The following is a 4,934-nucleotide window of genomic DNA, read 5'->3' as shown; positions in this document are numbered from 1 at the left end:
AACTAAAAACAGAAATATAACAACTTTCCCCAATACACGTAACAAGGTCATCAAACCCTAATGACCTAACCCAACCCGCTGCCAACACAGACCATTACTTTCTATATTAATTATAGTACCTAACGGTACCTGTAGAATACTTTGTCTGCTTCTAATTACGTCTGTTGTACGTTAAGTCCAAAAACTACAGGAATTATGCATGTAACCTACCTTTTTAAGCACGCTACCTACTTTTTTTCTAAGTGTAGGCAGATCGCACTAGTCTTCCAGAATATTCCTCTTCATATGCCTAATCCACTAGCGATTTTAGTATAAATGCGTTAATTTGAAGCGTCTCGCTGGTACAACGGGAAGACGCTGCCCACTCATCATCAGTGTTACCATGTTTGACATATTAAGTGTTGTAAAGTACAGTTATTCTCATTATTGTGTCAACTATATGTATATGTAACCGTAATACTAGTTTGGATAAACTTGACATATGAAAGAACACACACACGCTTACCTTTATAGGAGGTACAAGAGTGTGAAGAAATTCGGCGTTCGCATTAATCTGTACAGCTCCATCGTTCCTTTCCAACACTACAAATTGCTTGAAATTAATTTTGCCATTAGCAGGATTACAACTTTTAAGCAAGAAGTTTCTTACTTGCAATCTTCCCTGTAAGAAAAAGTATTAAACTGAAAGGCACATCCAGAAAGTAAGTCTCCCACACGTCCCACAGCTAGGAAACGTATGTTGCGCGAAGCGACTGCGTGTACGTGAGAGAGTAAGATACTAACATGACGCATGCGCCAGCAGAACGTCCCTAATTCTCTCAGTAGTGTCGTGGCACTGATTGAATAGGAACATCCATTTTCAAGCACTGCCATGACGCTACTGAGAAAGCTAGGAAAGTTCTGCTGGCGCATGTACCATGTTAGGACCTTACTCTCTCACGTACATGCAGTCGCTTCGAGCAACATAAGGTTTCCTTGCTATGGAACGCGTGGGAAACTTACTTTCTAGATGCGCCTCGTTTTAGCTAGATGATATAAGATACTTTAATTGCTAAGTACTTAATATAAAGGAATTGACATAGTGCATACAAATTTGAAATTGCTTGACCATTATGAAGAGAAGTAAATAAAATAAATTATCTACTGCTTTTGAAATGTGACTATGGTGGTAAGCTATATGGTACTAAAATTACCAGGTTTTCAAACGAGAATATACTTCTGAACATCATTGATGGAATACATTGAAATCAGATTCTGAATCTTAACCATTCATTACGCAAACCTTTGGTACAACTCTAAGAACGTGAAAGAATTATTCTGAATACTATTCTTAATGTATGGTATTTGCAAGTTCCACTGAAGGCATCTATTTATTCTTACCTTTTTAACTTCCTCAGGTTGTATTCCGTTGAAGAGGAAGAAACCAAGAATTGTATGCAATACAAACCCAGTACAAGTGTTCATTTCCAATATTGTAATCGTTAATCAAATACCTTCATCGATAGTCATTGGGTAACTTCGAGCAGTCGTCCACGAGTAGTTGATGAATGAGGTATTAATATCTCATTAATGAACTAAATAAGTAAAAAATGATATAATATAGCTACAATAATATTGCTTTTATTTCAGTGTAGTAGTATTGTCCTATTCTAGAATACTTTACTTTGACATTTTTTCGTTTTCTTTCTAAATAATTGTATTGAACGTTAAGGCGAGGTTTATGCTTCTTGAAAGACTTATTCAAAAATACCTCATGACAATATTTGATTTAATTTTAACGTTTAACATGAAAAGGGATTATGGTAAGTAATATTGTTATAAGATATACAGAAGGTCAATATTATTAACAAGTTCGTACTAATTCATAATTATTTATTTATTTATTTTGATCACTTTAAAATTTAGTATCCAAGCACTCTCAAAACTGTATATGAAACATACAGTACTTACCTTGTATAGTCCGATAAGGACAGTATTGTGTAGGCATTTGCATCAACCCTGAAAAATCATAGCCTATAGATATTGTATAATATATTTAATTAAAGTATTAAAATCATTCGAAGAATTTTGAACTGAGGATCCGTTACAATGTGAAAACAACCGTAATACTCCAAGTCAGAAGGAGTTACAATGGGTAACTAACATCGTTTATTCAAGCGAGAAAAAGTTTCGAGGTAAAAGTATCCTCCATTGGTACATGTCAAAATAAGTTACGATCTAAAAATCAATCCCATAATTGAGGTGCTTGCGAGTTACGGTGCGGAAGTATATTTTAGTAGTTACGATGTAGAAGTGATGTCATTAGTTCAGAAGAAATTTTAAAATTTAATCTCAATCCCCAGAAGTAAGTGAAATGAAACTATTATATTATAATATATTGACGGGAAATAATCCTAAATCATCTGCATTTTATTAGTTCGAATCTCACATTACGCTTTAGGCTTATGTCTCATACGAACATAGTGCCGGAATCGCACTGGCTCAGTGATATAGCATTCACCTCTGGTGCACGGGGTCCTTGGTTAGATCCCAGCTCGCGCCAAGTGAGCTTTGTGGTAGACGAACATCGTGTGCGTGGGTTTTCTAGGGGTTCTCCCGTTTCGTCCCTCTTTCATCATTCCATTTAGAAGCATGTAGAAGCAAGAAGCAAGAAATTTGTTCACTAAGAAAAGAAGCAAGAAATGTGTTCACTAAAACAATGATTTCCGAGAGTATTTGAACTCTAATTATTTTTCATGTGGTTGAAAATTAGCCCTAATAAAAATCTTAACAATTTAAAAGCAACTTTCGTCATTTAAAAAGTGGACTTCAAATTAAGTACAAAATTATCAAACATTTTTAATGATTGATATGCTGATGACCATCAACATTTTACATGTATAAAATCAATAAATGATTAAAATAAGTTTCAAGAAAATATAAACACAGTGAAAAGAAGTATCAAAATATCTCATTAGATGTATATATTTGTCAATACATACATTTCAGTTTCAAACCAGTGTTACTTGAATACAAGACAAATAGAACTGAACTACTCATTGTAAATCCCATAAATGATGGTGTATTATATGATATAAAGCTTACATTTAAAACTTTGATTGGTAGCACAATAAATAAATAAAAATGTTCTGTTTATTTCAAAAATTACGAAGAAGTTTAGGATATCTGCCCCTCTTCAAAAATTGTATGAAATTTATGTTCCCTTCGAGCTTGGCTATCCAGATACAAAATTATCTCACGAAAATAGAAAAATAATACAGATTTTTAGGCATTTTGTAAAGAATATCTTCTAAGAATGAAATATTGTTATCAAATATATACAAATTTTGCACTATATAACTCTTAAGCAAAAAACGGCATTATTGTACAAAATACTTGATAATAAATTAAACTGCAATGCACTGCTTCTAAGCTTTCTATTAAATACACTGAATAGAAAATTATACATATAAACCTAAAATGTCTTGGCTTCTATAAGAGCATCAACGGGTATAGTAATGATACTTTGACATGGGATAAGTGAAGCCTGCAATAAAATTACAAAAAATGACAATATATAATGAAGGATGAAACCAGTAATTTGGTATACTATATTTATGTTCTCTTTCAATAAAAAAAAATATTTTTTTATCATTGCGTATGAAAATGGAAAACCTCAGCTAATTTATCATCATTTCAATAGAGGGCAGAGTTGTTCACTGCTGTAATGAGATTTTTTTCTGTAGTTTTTCTACCAAAGAAACAATTAAAAAGTATTACATTCAGGCTTGCCAACCATACGAAAATTTCGCGTGGAATACAATAATTTGAGCCTTAATACTACATACGATAGTGTCTTTGCAATAATAGGTCTGTATACGACATTTTTAGGTAAATATACGATACTTTGTATTTTTTGAATGTGCAAATAAATTGTAGATGTGCATTAAATAATTATACAACACATCCATTAATGTTTTTAACAGCGATTCCCGTTAAAATAAATCAATAACTATTTGGCAATTGGTAAATGGTAAAACTCCATCCATTCTTTAAATTCAATTATGTTTAGGAGAAGATGGAAATATTCTCGATGCTCAGAGTAATGTAATAAGGATAAAAAATGATGAGGACAGTGAACCCGCTTTGGAGTTCGACAATGATGATTGCTAGATAAGTTTATTATATATTATTGCTATTATTAATATTATTATACTTATGTCTACAATTTACGTGCATAATGAATATACTTTTTTGTAATATACGGTAATTTTAAAGACGAAAATAGATTATTTTGTTTTCAGAGGTTGGCAACTCTGAATTACATTCCACAAGTATTCTTACATCCGTTAGAAATAAACGTTCGTGCGCGTCAGTGATGGACATTGGTCAATATGAGTTGCGTAAATATCAAGTTACGGAAGCTAGGATAAAAAAGAACTTATTGGAGGATATTAAATAATAACCGCGCAAAATTCTAAAACAACATTTTTATAAAATTCTTATTACTTGTCTCCATGCTTCCGGCCATCAGTTCGCTATTTGTTGGATGCCAGGGGCGGAACCAGGACGGACTTCTGGGAAGACGGTGGGTTGGAATACTGCTACTTAGAGCTACCTTTAAAGTCCCAAACTCTGGGATGGCTTTTATTTACATATATAAAATAACAGTTTCCTCTTCCGGGGAGGAAACAGCGCCCCTATTGTCCCTTTGGATCCGCCACTGGCTGATGCATATGTATTAATCCCCAAATCTAACTGCATTTACGGCTCTTCTCCTACTTTAAAAGAAATAAATTGGAACACTACAGTTTCTAAGCTGCATTAAATCTTCACAAGCGTTTAAAAGCTGCAAATTGCGTGCTCGTTAGCACCATCTATTGGTATCAAACAGGCAACTATCAGTGACTACTAATTTGTTTATTAGATCAAACTGTTTAAGATATATTAAGAAT

At 33.1% G+C, this 4,934-nt stretch overlaps 1 long non-coding RNA gene across 1 annotated transcript; it reads right to left on the bottom strand.

Moving 5' to 3' along the window:
• Positions 1–539: 539 nt before the first annotated feature.
• On the bottom strand, positions 540–3,527 carry LOC145670552 (uncharacterized). Its single transcript, XR_014128333.1, has 3 exons — positions 3,455–3,527; positions 1,381–1,574; positions 540–661 (listed from the first exon to the last, which is right to left on the bottom strand). It is a non-coding gene; the product is annotated as an uncharacterized LOC145670552 (long non-coding RNA).
• Positions 3,528–4,934: the final 1,407 nt, after the last annotated feature.

The sequence above is a fragment of the Thermobia domestica genome, chromosome 14 (assembly GCF_964235325.1).
Source record: "Thermobia domestica chromosome 14, izTheDome1.hap1.1, whole genome shotgun sequence".
NCBI lineage: Eukaryota > Metazoa > Arthropoda > Insecta > Zygentoma > Lepismatidae > Thermobia > Thermobia domestica.
This window is presented reverse-complemented; position numbering and strand designations above follow the sequence as displayed.